Raw genomic sequence first — 16,979 nt, 5'->3', positions numbered from 1 at the left:
TGCTATTTAGCTTTTCATTTACATGATACTAAATTTATTTCTTGTTTGGTCATTACAGTCCTTATTAATGGACATTGAAAAATTTAATCCTTATGAGAAAACTGAAAAATTCACATATTAATTAATTTAGTTTTATTGCAATGTAATGAAACACCCAGCTCTATTGCTCAACAGCAGCTAATAATGGCAGAGATAACTCAGCTACTTGTGGCAGGGATAGCTACCATCAAGTCGTGGGCCTGCAAATTCTCTCCAGGTTCAGATGAGGATTGTTCCTGAGCAATGGAAAAGGATGTTTTTCCACACATGCACCTTGAGCATCTGCTTTTAAACCTTGCCTTTTTAGAAGTTAAGTGAAGCAAGGTACAGGAGTTTTATGACTATGACTGTAAGAATCTGCGACTGGGCTCTAGGTCAACCCTCACAGCATTAGCATTCTGCAGTCTATCCTGATGCGTCTAACACTCTCCAGGGACATAAGCTTCAAAACTACTATTGCTTTTATGGTAGCTCAAGTAGCTGACATGTAGACTCTGGGCTTGAAACTGCATGGTGTAGGAGTGAATATCATTCTTGGATAGACTGAAGGAGTCAGTGCACAGAAGTTTTCACAAAAATCACTCATCTTCAGTAATAGAAGAAAGTGCCAGAAACACACAGCAGGTCAGACAGCATCTATGGAAAGAGAAACAGTATTAATAGTTCAGGTTGAGGACCCTTTTCACAGATGTGTGATTTGCTGACTGTTTCCAGCATTTAACATGTTTATTTCAGATTTACAGCTCCTGTTGTTTTTATCTGCAGCCTGCTTTCCTACAAGTTAATGGAAATATGGAATGGCAGTTGTTCAGCAGGAATGTCACTTACTGCCTTTTCATAGAATATCAGCAAGTCTGATTCCTCACCATCAACTAATATTAGATAGAGCTAGATAGAGCTCTTATAGATAGCGGGGTCAAGGGATATGGGGAGAGGGCAGGAACGGGGTACTAATTGTGTATGATCAGCCATGATCACAGTGAATGGCAGTGCTGGCTAGAAGGGCCAAATGGCCTACTCCTGCACCTACTGTCTATTGTCTATTATTATAAATGGAGTTAGCCAGTATTGTGTTAGAAATGATTATTAATACCATTATACACCCACCGCTTTGACCTGTGGTTTCTTCACCTGAATCTCTTTATGTGCTTTGTCAGAATGAAAGGACACTAACTGTTTCAAAGTCCTCCAATGCCAAATCAAGTACTAACACTGTTAGTACTCTTTCAGATAGGGACGATGCAGAGAAGGCAATAAAAATGCTGTTCTACCTTAATGTTAATTGTGCAGAATCCAACAAATGGCATGGTTATCATTGGCATGCTTATATTTGCTACATTGCTGTAAGCCCCTCAAGCAAGAAAAACACATAAAATGTTGCTTTGTGCTTCCCATAGCTTGCTTTACACATGTGTTGTTTAGATAGCGCCTATTATTCAAATTTGGAAGAGGTATCCCTTGTGTTCTAGTGGTCTTGCTCTAGACATCAGGAAAAATTTAAAAGACATGTTGATGGTCACAGCATTGCAGTAACTCACATACCTTTGCCATGATTACACATCAGTGAAATAATGGTGACATGCAGGCTCTCAATGGTCATCTAAATCCAAGCTTCTTTTCTAGTGTCTTTAAAGCTATGTGTGTGTGTTTATCATGACATAAAGAATATTGCTCACTGTAGTAGACCTCTCATTCTTGATATTGGTGTCCATTGAAATCTTAATATGTTGATCATCTCTTGCAAGTAAAGACCAAGACAGCCTGGAAGCAGCTTGCTGGCAAAAAAAGAGAAACCAAAGCCAGTGGTCTCTTTGAGAACCACTGGTCCTTCTAAAGCAATAACAATATGCTACTGAAGACCTCTTCCATTAGATTTGTAAGAATACCAACAAAGGAAAATCTTGATCAGTGTTCTCTGTGGACTGACTTACAGATAACTGTGAGTACTAACCCCCTCCAGCCTTAACATTTCTCTTTAAACATGTCAAGATTATTTCTCCAGGTTGTTGCTATAGATTTTTTCTTCATTCTATAATTCATATTGTGTTCAATTCTGGTCACCTCATTATTGGAATGATGTGAAAACTATGGAGAGGCTGCAGAGGAGATTTACCAGGATGTTGCCTGGTTTGGAGAACAAGTCATATGAAGCAAGGTTAGCAGAGCTGGGACTTTTCTCTTTGGAGCGTAGAAGAATGAGAGGGGACTTGATAGAGGTCTACAAGATTATGAGAGGCATAGATAGGGTGGATAGTCAGTACCTGTTTCCCAGGGCACCAATAGCAAACACCAGAGGGCATATGTACAAAATTAAGGGAGGGAAGTTTAGGGGAGACATCAGGGATAAGTTTTTTTACACAGACGGTTATGAGTGACTGGAATGACTTGCCAGGGATGGTGGTGGAAGCTAAAACATTAAGGGTAATTAAGAGCCTCTTGGACAGGCACATGGCTAAAAGAAAAATAGAGGGTTATGTGGTAGTGTGGGTTTAGTACTTTTTTTAAAAGGATTATATGGGTCAGCACAAGATGGAGGGCTGAAGGGCCTGTACTGTGCTGTAGTGTTCTATAGTTCTATCCATCACAAGGAGTAGAGTAACACAATGCCTATGAAAAGCTGTGATGTTCGTAAGAGCAAAGTAAATCCTAAGTATTTAAGCTGGGAACACTGAAGCACCCTGTGAATGCACTGCATTAAATGGAACAGATTATATAATCAAAGAACTTCAACACAGGGTGACAGGATGCAGTTTCGAGATATGCTAGTTTGTCCAACCAATGCCACAAAGTTTTACATTAGTTCAGGCCATGAGTTTGATTTGTGATCCACTATGAAATCCCATTCCTTTTTATTTCACAATATCAGGACCTATGTGAATTTATTTACAAGATAATTGTTACTTTCCAATAGATGGCAAACTAGAGATGTCTATCAAAGCAGGTTGAAACGTTGCTTAATTGAGTACCATCACTCTGTCTGCATAGCAAGTGAGATTTCCCAATGGCCACACATTTTAATTCTACTTCCCATTCCCATATGTTGGTCCATATGGTCTCCTCTGCTGTCACGATGAGATCACTATCAGGTTGGAGAAGTAACACCTCATATTCTATCTAGGAGTCCTCCAACCTGATGGCATGAACAACAATTTCTCTAACTTCTGGTAATTTCTCATCACTTCCCCTTCTCTTTTTACCATTTCCCATTCTGGCTCCCCTCTTATCCCTCTTCTTCTCCTCACTTGCCTATCAACTCCCTAGTGCCCCTCCTACTTCTGCCTTTTCTCCCATGGTCTGCACTCCTCTCCTCTCTGATTCCTTCTTCAGTCCTTTACCTTTTCCACCTCTCACCTCCCCACTTCACACTTCATCTCCCCTCACCCATCCATCCACCTTCCCCCTTCACCTGGTTTTACCTATTAACTGTAAGCTTGCACTCCTTGCTGGCCTTTCTAGTCCTGATGAAAGCTTTGTCACCTTTCCTTTCAAGTCCTGATGAAGGGTCTCAGCTGAAGCATAAACTGTTTATTCCTCTCCACAGAGGTTGCCTGACCTTCTGAGTTCCTCCAGCAATTTGTGTGTGTTACCATCAAAACAAAACGGTAAACCTATTTTTCCATTTGTATCTTCTCATTCATCCTATTTATGTCATACACCTTGAGTTATAATTGAGCTTCTAATGCCATACATATTCTTCCTGCAAAATTGCTTTCCATACATTGTTTTTTATGTAAATGTTATAAGCAAAATTTAACATATCTGTGGAACACCTTTTGTCATTCTCTTCTTAACAGCTGAAAAATTCTCTTATTCATGAGCAATTGGCCAAGAAGTTGGGTTACATATTTATGTTTGCTATTTAATACAATTTCAATAAGTTTGTACAGAGATATCAATGAATTTACTACATTTTCTAGGGTAAAGCAATTTTCTTGTGGATCCTCTATGCACTTTACACACTCTACCGCATTAAAGGACCCAGTCATATGTAGATTTATAAAAGTGTGTAATATATGCCCAAATCATAGCGGCATTATTTTGCCTTATTCCTGCAGAAACAGGGCTTCAGATAGCTTGTGAGGCCTGCTTCATTACCATTGAATTACCAAGATCATGGAATTCAATGCTGGAGTATCACTTCTTTTAAACAAAATTTCTTCCCATCAAGATCTCTGCCCCTCATGCCCTCAGTTACCCTTCCTGGGATGTCCTAACTATACCTTGGGTTGACGCAACTCCCACTCACCCAGCCCTCTCTGGAAACCCAATTCTAAACTCCACAAACAATTGCCTGGCCATCCTTTTCAACCAAGACACTATGTCAATTGCTAGGCAATTACTACAGAACAGAATAAAGGTGTTTGAGTTCCTATGCCTATAACCTCTATCTTATAGTACATAAAACTTCAGGGTTGTGTTCTTAATAGAATTCGGCACCTTTGTTGGTTATTGGCCTACTGCACTCTGATAGTTACTACACTCTTTAGATACCATGCAAGTTCCACAGCTTTAGATTCAGCCCACTTATGTGGTGAACATAAAGATCCACCATCAATCACGGACTCCTTGCTATTTCTACAATACCCAACTGACTCTATGGAAATTCAAATTAAATTGGTTAATGAGTGTTTAAATAGAAATTTGAAAGGATGTGAATTATAGTATCTTTGGTTGCTTGATACAACTTAAATTATAGTTCATGCAGTCTAATAACTGTCTACTTCAAGATAACAAATAGCACTGATCCAAGAAACGCAGCAATCCTGGAGCACTGTCAGCTTGCATCCTTCATGAAATTTGTGTTCCTATTCAACCTTTCATTTTTTTTTCTCTTTGAAAATCTGTGTAATTGGCACTGCATTTTATACTTAAATGTTGACACAAAACATTTATCCTCATATTTTTCTCCATGTTCAAACTTTCACCAGATATGGTCCATAGGATAGTTGCAGTTCATCTCATTAAGATGAAAATAAGTGGTTACACACACTCCAATTAAGAAAAAAAACCAATATGAGCGGTTAAAGAATCACTTACCCAGAGATTGTTTCTAAAGTTCTCCTCACTCCTAATCCATATATCTTCACCATCAGGCACCTACAAGATATAGGAAGCTATGACATCCACAAAGAAAAAGGACTCCAGTCAGATTAATAAAGGCACCCTTCCCTTATTTCCCCAAGCAGTATGATGGAAAGACTAGAAATAATTTCAAGAATTCCAATATGTGAAAATAAGATCCGGTTTGAAGGCACAATAACAAAACAAATCAGACATTAAACATGTTTAATTGAGGTTAAATACATTTAAGGTCTGGATATCATCAGGAAACAATAAGCCAAATGTGAACATCAAATTTTTCAGATTGATCTAGGCCAATGAACTAGAACCAAATGATTAAATAAAATAACTAAGTTGTCAATGTACAACTACAGCGTGATGTGCAGGCTCTCAATGCATTACCCAAGATATTTAAAAGTAACAAACGGTTTTCAATGAAAGAAATGACAAGCTGACAGAGGAAAGGAGAGTGGGATGTCATTCTATTTTCCATTTTTTTTCTCACAGGTAAATCAGTATTTATTTTTAATCCTTTTTCAAGAGGAATCTAATCCTTTTTTTCCCTTAGGGAACAGAAAACAAACCTACAATAAATGGTATTAAAGAACACCCAAATAAAACAGCAACCAATAATGCTACCAGCTATTATAATTCATGCTTCAGCAGAAACCAGATGGTATTCCTACAGCTTTGAAAAAGTGGAGGCAGAAGATGTGTTTGCTACAGGCCATATATCTACTCAGAAAGGGTCCAACAACTTCACAGTGGGAAAAAATTCCTCCATCAATTGAATGATAGTTCAGAAATATGATGTTGAATTTTATGATACACACAAGAATTGCAAGAAACTTTGGCAATGGTGTGGAGTGTGATGGTATATCACAATCTTTCCTCGAGGTTCTTAGCATTATAGAAGCTTCAAACTTGATGTATTTTAGATGACACCAAAAAGAAGCTGTTTGCAACTAAACTTTGGCAGCAACAGCACCATTGTGCAGAAGAACTGTACTACAGCCTAACTGTACCCAAGCCATGCTGTTCTAGTACAATGGAAATTATGCAACAAAGTAAAACATGTTCTCCCATGTCCTGTGTACAAAAAAGCAGGACAAATCTAATCTGGCCATTTCCAACCCATTCAGTCTAATCTCAAAGATCAACAGGATGGAAGGAAATTATTGTCTATTCTATTCAGCATTTACTTATCAGTCTTTCTGCTTCTGTTCAATTTGGATTCAGACTTTATTATATACTTGTATAGCCATCATCTAACAATGTATGAAGCACGGAAATGCAGAAAGGGGTGAAGGTAAAGTCAATAGCACATCTGACAAGTAATTTGAAGAAGAAATCCCCACTATTGTAATTATCAGGTATATACTGGCTAGAAACAAGCAGCATGTTAAGTATATCTTCATTACTAAAGCAAGACACACAAAATAATGGAGGAACTAATACGTCAGGCAGAATCTATGCAGGATAATGATCAGTTGATGTTTTGAGGTATGATATCCTGGTATTGGTCAAAAACATTGACAGTTCATTTCCCTCAGTAGGTGGTGACTGCCCTGCTGAGTTTTCCATTATTTTGTGTGTTTTACTCAAAATTTCCAGCATCTGCAGAATCCTCTGTGTCTCCACATTTGATAATTCATGGCATTTGACTCATCTCCTAATAAATCCTTTTCATCATCTTCATTTGACTGCAAGAATGAAACTCAAACAGTCCTCAAAAGTTTATATAATTTAGTACAAACGATCCTGCTTGATTGATATGCCATCCATCACATTGTATGGTTACTCCCTCTACTACTGATACACTATGGACACAGCAACTTTTCAAAACATTTGAGAGATTTCCATTTTTTTTTCTGAAAGGCAAAGGACACTCTTAAATTCTCCTTCAAATCCTAGGACATCCTATGTAACAGCAAACAAGCTAAGAATCTATAACACAGACTACAAAGGTTTATCACTTTCAGGGTGTTGAAATGTACTTTATGTGTAGTAACAAAACGGCATTTTCATCTCTAACAAAATGCAACCTGTATTATACCAGAGTGCTTTGCTAATAGAGTTTGTGCAACATTTTGCTGATGGAAACTGAGTCCTTGACAAACTGCAGAGTAGGATATGCATTACTGGAAGAATGCCAAATACACTGATTGAACAGAAGGACAGAATATATCCTTTCCTTGAACTGAAGCATGGGTAGCTGTACTTGTGCACAATGGGGTGGCTATATTGTCTTTTTTTTTTTTGGAGGCCATCACCGGTGTTTGTGCAGTGATGGTCTCCCCTTGCTGCAAGTAAAATAAATGCACATAATTGATGCACTCTGAGTTAATTGTTGTTTTTTATGGGATGTGGTGAAATGGTGAAAAGGCAATTATGATTGAGCAATAATTGCTGGGCTTTCCAACATATTCTAAAAGAATAAAACTATTGCCCTCCAGATGTGTTATTATGTGTTTGAACATCTGCTACAACCCATTTTATAGCTCAGATTGCTACATAGCCTCAAACCCATAAGAGAAATATCAAATCAGATATAAAAGAAACAGTATGGGTCCAAGAAGTACAATAACCCTGAGGAGTGTAAGTATAATATTTACTCACTAATACTCTTCATTCAGCTATTTAGCTCCGGAATATTATGAAACCATAGACTAATAACTTAAACCATCCATGTTTGAGATGTCTTAAATCTTTAAGCCTTTCAGGTTTTGGGTGGGCCATGGTTGGGGGTAAGGAGGGATGGGGATAGGAAAATGGACAAACAGAACAGTATGTGTCTGTTGCACAATATTTTTTTCGGTTTGTTGCATGACATCCATGCAAAATGAAAATGGAGTAATGACTCCATTAAATGTTTTTTAAAAATGTAAACAGAAATGTAGCATCCTGTCCAAAGAGCATTGAAATGGCATTGTGTGCATACTTCATCAGACTTCTCTAATGTTTTCTATTAGAACCTCCATAGTTACCTATTAAATAAAAGGATTACAGTCTCTGCCTATCCTTTCTCTTCATTAGACAGGTATATGAATGGTATTTAGTGGAAGATAAATGTACTGTTCACTCTTATGAGGGAGTTTGGAATAGACAGAAGCATAAAGTTAAATGACCTAATTTCCCAGTTCAGTAAATCAATCACATATACTGTCAAATATTATCAACAATTATACCAATGCAAATGCAGGCTAATGGAAGATGCATTTATTTTTTATTGGGAGTGAAACCACTGAACAAAAAGCCAGATTTCCACATGACTGTGCCTTAATGACTACTGCCCTGTGGCTGTGACATCCATCATAATGTAGTGCTTCAGGAGGCTGGTCATGACGCACATCATCTTCAGCCTCACAAACAACCTCAACCCATTGTAATTCCCCTACTGCTGAAACAGGTCCATGGAAAAGCTACTTAATTACAGAATACATTTATTGTCATGCCCTAAATAAATCAATAATTGGAATTCATTTTCTGCCTTCTTGAATGCAGCCAAAACACCTGGCTAGATCTCATTGAATAGTAGTAATACATGGATGCAGATGAATTGTTAGAGAGCTGACAGAGCACCATCAAAAATATTTTGTAATAATGAGAGAGAGCAAGAGTGAGAGAGGTATTTTCTCAAGGTTTGGAAATATGATTTTTAGTTTCAGCTGACAAATGACAGAAATATTTCTCATTGATGAGGAAAGTCTGACCAAGATTTTGAGCTGCTTAAATTGCTCCGTGGCTGCAGAGCAGTTGGTAATGCATAAGGAAATGGAGGTCAGGCTCAAAGGTAATTTTCTTCAATACTTTTTCTGCATTGAAGAAAATCAGAAGAATAGTAATTTTGTAGAATGTGCAGCCACATCCATTTTTGAAATAATCTTAAACTTACCTTTCTAGCATCTACAGAATCTCTTGTGTTTATAAATTTATCTTTTCTAGGTAATGTGTGAAGCATTGTACACAGCACAATATTTTGTCTTAATACATTATTCCTTCTACAGGTCTATATGCTGCTCACTATTGTAATTTGTCTTTTATATGAATTTCATAAATTATGACTGAATTATTAGTGTTTTTATTGTTAATCCAGACTCATTTCTGCCTAACAACTGAATCAGACAATCAGCAAAGAGAGATTTGTGCTCTTTTTTCAATGTCCATATCCTGGTCTGTCTGTTCACCTTTATATCCTGAAAGTATCCATCCTGAACATAGATCAGACCCTTTTTAGCACAAAAACAACTTTTGTTCTATTATCACTCAACCAACTTTATCCATCCATCATATTTCTTTTTCCACCATTAGCATGCCAGATTTCTTTTCCATTGGTGTCTGAAATTGCAACGTGAACAATGCTCCTGACATAATAAAGGCAAAATTTAACCTCCATCCATCAAAATGTAAGTTTACAGACTCAAATTAAATTTGCAGGAACAGGTCATTTACACTGTAACTGTAATTGGCCCACATTTCTTTGGTGCTTAAGCTGCTTTGTTAGTAGTAAAGTGGCCTTGTTCCAAAAGCAAAACCGAGATTGGGAAAGGATCCTAGCAGAACTTAGTCATAGTGTGGAATAAAAAATTTCTCAGTTAATCATTATACCTTTCTAAAGGCATGAAGTCCTAATAATGCCATTAATGTTAGTTCTCTGTATTTAAGAGTAATGAGAAGACTCCCTTCCCACCATATATAATGGGATTATATTGGGTTCAGTGATGTTCTCAACATTCACATTGGATGTTCCCAACCAATTTTCAACCACAACCAAGAATTCCAGCACCTTATACACTACAAAATAGAAGGATACCAGAAAATACTATACTCCTTGAGCCTTCCTTTTCTATTATTGCGTCTCACTTGCAACACAACTGAAAATACATGTCTGCAAAAGGAATACTCTACAGAGACATAAATGAACTATCTCATTCATACAATTAACCGGCTCCTATTCACCCACTCAATGACACTTCACTGGCTTTTCATTCACCACGTAAGACCTACTGCCATTGTGCTTTCAAGCCAACACAAATAAAGATGGGGGTCAGGAAGTTGTTCTTTGATCCATCAGACTCATTAAACTGTGATGTGTTGAGGGGAAAGGAGATGGGCCTACAAGATTGTGGATGCTCTGTGTTTGTTATCCTCACACAGCAGTGTAAGGCGCAAGGCACAGCACGTAACAAGCCATGATAGTGATCCCCACACTGGCACAAATGAACGACATGAAGCATATTCATCCCTACTGTCCTTCAGCCCAGGCTGTTGCAGGCTCAAGCAAGACCAAATGACCCATATTGGTCACTTTGGAGTTTATAGTCCTGAGTTTGTCTTCCAAAACAGCAAGAGCAGTAAGATTATTTAATAGAGACTGTCCAAATTTGAACCAGAACTTAACAGTGCTTTGGAACCTGTCAAAAATGGACAAAATAATTTCATCGAGTTTTATGAATTTAATCACATTGATTTGACAACTAAAACCTAATTTAAACAGTAGTGTAGAAAGTCTGCTTCTGAGAAAGAATTTGGGTCTGCCCTCACTAAATTATTCAGTGTGGGTTTGAGCCGATGAAGGTGGACAGCATTGTATGTGTTGTGCCGAGTATCATATAATATGAAAATTCAGCAAGAATTCTCTTAGGACATGGCTAGGAAGATCAATTAGGAGTACATTAGAATTTTTCCATAGGTTTTATGAATACCCATTTTAAACACCTTCAATGTCATCTGTAAGATCCCAGATATATTTTTGTTTCAGCAATTTTATTTGAAGTTAAACTTATTTTACGTTCTTTATTATCATTTGCTGCCAGAGATCACAAAATTCAGAAATCTATAGTGAGGCAGACCAATCACTTGGCTGGAAAGAGGCTGCACATGGAAAAAACACAAAGAGATCCTGCAGAAGCTGGAAATCCAGAGTAATTCACACAAAATGCTGGAGGAACCCAGCAGGTCAGGCAGCATCCATTGTAAGGAATAAACAGTCGACATTTCGGGATGAGACCCTTCATCAGGACTGGAAAGGACAGAGGGGAGAAGCCAGATGTCAAAGCCTCACTCATCAATTGGGCATCTGCCACACCAGAGAAGACAATGGAACAAACAACATGTTTCAACTTATTGCAGCGGGCACACTTGGGCAGCTCATCCTCAATCATCTCTGATCTACTTCTGGCTACTCACTCTGTGTAAGCCAAGTCCATAGTAGCCAGAACCCTCTCCTCCAATTGACTAAACCACTGGGAGATGGTTAGAATCCTCTGTTGCAGTTTGTAGTTCATGGCACCTTGCTCTGCACTCAGTGCAACCTCCTCCTTCAGTCTCCATACATCACCAGTTTAATTAGTCTATTGGGTTAAAGAGTGATTTCCAGAGTCCTGCCCTTAATTATTTGTGCTGATTTGAAAGAACCGTAGCTGTAGAATTGATCTTAATTAGTGAATAAAAAGCTAATGAAGTGCCATGAAGTTATGAAAAGGAAGGAGCTGACTAATTATATGGATGAGATAGCTTATTATGTTTCTGCAGATTGTTTTTACTTTGTTATAAATCTTATGCTTGAATATATGGACACATATCTGAGATTAACCTGTAAGTGAAGGTTGAGTGTGGAAATATGGTGATGGAATTTATGGCAGATGGGATCTGTTGCTGCTTTCAGCAATCTTAACCACAAGGATGAACTTCATAACCTTGTTGCACTCCTGGTCCTAAACCCTCAGCGAGCTCTGTGATAATTTCCTCCCACTAACTTCAGTTCAGCTCTCGGTGGTTCTTGAGCCACCCAGCATGCAGGGTTCTTTCTACTACCCACCCCTTCCACCGGTATCTTGGTGAAACAGACTGCCTGCCTCCACACCTGTCGTTATGGACATCAGAGCTGCCTTAGATCCACTGCTTCCAGTAGATATCAGATTCTGTGGCCATGTTCCATTTCAGAGGCAAAGGCAGAATTTTCCTTTCCACATTTTTCTTTCTTAAGTAACATGAAATTTTCACACACATAGTACATTCATTCATGGAAAATATAGTATTAATCTCTAACGATAGTAAAACCTCACAAATTGCTCACACTAATTTCCATTTGCCAAGTTTTCACTCACATACTAAATCTATCTATATCCTGTTGCAGAGTCACAACACCCTCATTGCAACATTGTGGTCAACTAGTTTTTATGCCATCAGCACACTAGAATACCTTATTCTTTGCACCCTCCTCCTGGTCATTAATATTATTGGATAAATAATTGAGGGCCAAGAATTGATTCTTGGGCTACTGCCCAAGTTACATCCTCCCAAAATAAAACAGACCCCTTGCTTAAACCTTCTCCTTTCTTGACCTTTCTGTCTCTATCTCTGGAGACAGCTTATCTACTGATGTCTACTATAAGCCTATGGACTCTCACAGCAACCTGGACTATTCCTCTTCCCACCCTGTCTCCTGCAAAAATGCTATCCCCTTCTCGCAATTTCTTCATCTCTGCCGCATCTGCTCTCAGGATGAGGCTTTTCATTCCAGGACGAAGGAGATGTCTTCCTTTTTTAAAGAAATAAACATAGAAACATAGAAAATAGGTGCAGGAGTAGGCCATTCGGCCCTTCGAGCCTGCACCGCCATTCAGTATGATCACCGCTGATCATCCAACTCGGAACCCTGTACCTGCTTTCTCTCCATACCCCCTGATCCCTTTAGCCACAAGGGACATATCTAACATCCCTTAAATATAGCCAATGAACCGATCTCAACTGTTTCCTATGGCAGAGAATTCCACAAATTCACCATTCTCTGTGTGAAGAAGTTTTTCCTCATCTCAGTCCTAAAAGGCTTCCCCTTTATCCTTAAACTGTGACCCCTCGTTCTGGAGCTTCCCTTCCTCCACCATCAACTCTGCTCTCAAATGCATCTCTCCCATTTCATGCACATCTGCTCCCAGTTGTGCATGAAACCCCATCCTCCTGCCATACCACTCGGGATAGGGTTCCCCTTGTCCTCACCTACCACCTTACCAGCTTCTGGGTCCAACATATTCTCTGTAACTTCTGCCACCTCCAACGGGATCCCACCACCAAGCATATCTTTCCCACCCCTCCCACCCACTTTCTGCTTTCCACAAGGATTGCTCCCTATGCAATTCCCTTGTCCATTCGTCCTCCCCATCCCTTCTCACCAATCTCCCTTCTGGCATTTGTCCTTGTAGGCGGAACAAGTGCTACACCTGCCCTTACACCTCATCCCTCACCACCATTCAGGGCCCTAGACCGTCCTTCCAGGTGAGGCGACATTTCACCTGTGAGTTGGCTGGTCTGATATACTGCGTCCGGTACTCCCGGTGTGGCCTTTTATATATTGGTGAGACCCGACACAGACTGGGAGACCGTTTCGCTGAACACCTACGCTCGGTCTGCCAGAGGAAGCAGGATTTCCCAGTGGCCACACATTTTAATTACACGTCCCATTCCCATTCTGATATGTCTATCCATGGCCTCCTCTACTGTCAAGATGAAGCCACACTCAGGTTGGCGGAATAACACCATATATACCGGCTGGGTAGCCTCCAACCTGATGGCATGAACATTGACTTCTCTAACTTCCGTTAATGCCCCTCCTCCCCTTCTTACCCCAGTGCTTATTTATTTATTTGTTTGTTTGTTTGTTATTTTTTCCCTTTTTTCTCTCTCTGCCCCTCTCACAATCACTCCTTGCCTGCTCTCCATCTTGCTCTTGTGCCCCACTCCCCCTTTCTTAATCCCTAGGCCTCCTGTCCCATGTTCCTCTCCCTTCTCCAGCTCTGTATCCCTTTTGCCAATCAACTTTCCAGCTCTTAGCTTCATCCCTCCCCCTCCTGTCTTCTCCTATCATTTTGGATCTCCCCCTCCCACTTTCAAAGCTTTTACTATCTCTTCTTTCTGTTAGACCTGATGAAGGGTCTCGGCCTGAAACGTCAACTATACTTCTTCCTATAGATGCTGCCTGGCCTGCTGTGTTCCACCAGCATTTTGTGTGTGTTGCTTGAATTTCCAGCATCTGCAGATTTCCTCGTCCTTGCTTAATGTTATTGGTCTGTTGCATAAAAAGAGATGGGATCCCCCAATTTAGACTCACTGTCAACTATGCCTTTGATCTACAGTAACACAACTCCTCGAGCTTTTTTCTTCTGCAACATATGCCTTCTGGAAATCCAAATATACTGCATCTACAGTTTCCCCTCTATCAACTCTATTTGTTACATTTTTGAAGAACCCTAATAAATTTGTCCAAATGATTTACCTTTCATAATAGCATGCTGACTTGTTCTGATTACATTAGGCTTCCCTATTATTTTGACTGATTATGCTAAGCTTTTCTGTAGCTTTAAATCAGGGTGGATAGTTCCATATTATAGGCCTTTGGTTTTAAAATCAAAATCCCTGATGAACGGTGGAGACAACAGTATGATACTGACAATGGTTTCTGCTGCAGGTAAAACTGCAGCGATACTACTTTCCAATAAATAGCAAGGGTAACTTACATTGCAACAGTCTGTATTTGGTTTGAAGCCAGGTTGTACAAATGATGCCAAAGCCAAAGCACAACCAAGTCATCCTCTGTTGTTATAGAATATGTTAACCATACTTGTATTCTAGTTAACACAGCAGGATAAATTAAACATTGTGGGAAGCACTGTCCAAGTATCTGATGATGCAGTTCTTCTTTAATATGCATTATTTATTTGTGCTTTATGCTGTTGTACTGCTTCATTGAACCTTTCATTTTAAATTTCTTCTCTGTGCTTTGTTCTAGGCCTTTATTCTTCCATACATTTTTTTTTCAGCTCAATAGGATTTATTTTGTGTTTTCCAACATTCATTATTCTTTGATAACTGCTGGTGTGAGGGATAATCTTCTTATGATTCAATTGATTAGGTTCTATTTCTACTGTGAATAGAGCACTTTACATACAGTTTTAGCAGCTGAGTATACTTATGATCCCTACAAGGTCTTTTAAGTTCATTATGCATTACTAATTGATAACGTTTGTGGAATGTTATATGTTAGATATTTTGATGCATTTCATTTTGTGGCATGATTTCAGCAAATGTTTATTTAGTGTTTCAGTAGTGTATTTAATATTGGCTGTAAAAGGGTGAGTGCCATTAAGCAGGCAATTGTCTGTAGAGGCTTGCTGAACTAGTCTGGAGAGACCCCTGCTATGCTGGCTGAGCTTGTAAATCTGTTCAGTTCATCAGCCACAAAGCTACATAAGGAGCCTATCACAATACAGGCAGTGAAGATGAACATCAGAAAGTGAGAGTGATCTGAGCTGGGAACCTCAAAGGACCACAAAAAAGAAGATGCCAAGGGTAGAATTTTAGTCACTCAAATTGTGAGTCATGAAATCATGCAGAGCTCACAGAAGGGTGGTTGAAGGCTGAATAATTTTGATAAAATGATAATATGTGGAATGAATAAAAAGGCTTCACTGTTCTAATAACATTGTATAAGTTTCAGAAGGGAGTGACAGTGAACTGATATTCAGAAGTGTAAGAAAGCTACCCTACTGATGGAATTAAGGTCAGGTACCCAGAAAAGTGCTAGTTAATTTATTAGTACCTCAGAGGCAATCAATGTCTCATTTAATGAAGCTGTTGAAATTCCTTCAATCCAGTGCCCTCAGAATTTTTGTTGGCTGTATATTCTGTAGTCACAGTCAAAAGCTTTGAGAAATGATTGGTGGTTCTATTGTTAAGCTAAAGAATTTATTGCACAACTATAATTTTGGGTTGTTTTGATACCATGCATTAAGTGATTTTTTTTGTGTCTGTGGACTTACAGTTGAAAGTAGTCAGGCTAAGCCCTTTAATATAACACTGTTCCATTTGAAAAAGCATGCACAATTGCTTGAGCTTCAGAAAAAGGGAGGACATGTAATTTCAAGGCCCAAGACTGTTTATTATCTTTTTCCATGGGTGTAAAGGAGAACAAAATAATTGTTACTCTGGATCCCATGCAGCATAAGGAAACACAATAACCGTAAAGAAGACAATGATGTTCTCCTGGTCCCAGCATGGGTACTGTATAGCTTCTTCCCTGTTGGGAGCGGGACAAATAAGCAGAATTGATGGGAGTGTTCATGTTATTGCTGTTTCTTTCCCATTATCTTTCTGTAAATATGTTCTTGATGGTGGGTAGACTGGTGCCAATGAAGCACTGGACATTTTTAACTACCCATTGTAGAGCTCTTGCTGTCCACTCCAGGGCAGTTTCTGTAGCACACAGTGATGCAACATGTTAGAATGCTCTCCACTGTACATCTGTAAAAGGCCATGAGTACTGGTGTACATAGACCAGCTCTCTTCAGCCTGCTCAGGAAGTAGAGGTGGTGCTGAGCTTTCTTGACTGTAGGTGTGTATTCTGGGACCATGAGAGATTGTGTGAGATGTGCACTGCTTGGAGTTTGAAACTCCTCGCAGTTTCCATCAGTGAGTGGTACAGGTTTCCTGAAGTTGGTATTCATCTTTTTTGTCTTATTGACATTGAGGAAGAGGTTATTTGTCTAGTAATATTAAGATATATAAAGTTAAAAGTGATGTGTTAGCAAAAAGTATAGACATAGCTGCAGTGTATTCAACCACAGGTAGACATTTATATTCATTTCTATTGCAAGGTTTAATAGCATTCCCTGCACTGGCAACATCACAGTGTTATGTATGTACTCAAGTGAAACACTTAGATAGGGGGTGATAGGACATGAGATCAGAAGAATCACAAAATTACATTATTAACAATTGTGGCTAACTACCCACACAGATGCACAATGGCAGACAGAGTAACACACACAAAATGTTAGTGAAACTCAGCAGGTCAGGCAGTGTCTACGAAAAAGGATAAAGAG

General features: G+C 39.0%; 1 protein-coding gene across 5 annotated transcripts in view; it reads right to left on the bottom strand.

Moving 5' to 3' along the window:
• The window catches only part of LOC140726975 (RNA-binding Raly-like protein), a 946,129-nt gene that overhangs the window by 605,691 nt on the left and 323,459 nt on the right, over window positions 1–16,979 (bottom strand). For 4 of the 5 annotated variants that reach the window (XM_073044065.1, XM_073044075.1, XM_073044047.1 and 1 more), the window contains exon 2: window positions 5,077–5,136. The exons of the other annotated variant lie outside the window; for it this stretch is intronic. The gene's annotated coding sequence lies outside the window, so the exon portion shown is untranslated. The remainder of the gene's footprint in view (window positions 1–5,076; window positions 5,137–16,979) is intronic. 5 annotated transcript variants of the gene reach the window in all.

Source organism: Hemitrygon akajei, chromosome 1, assembly GCF_048418815.1.
Source record: "Hemitrygon akajei chromosome 1, sHemAka1.3, whole genome shotgun sequence".
In the NCBI taxonomy this organism is placed as follows: Eukaryota; Metazoa; Chordata; class Chondrichthyes; order Myliobatiformes; family Dasyatidae; genus Hemitrygon; species Hemitrygon akajei.
Note: the sequence above shows the minus strand (reverse complement) of the source record. Positions and strands in the feature narration are given on the sequence as shown.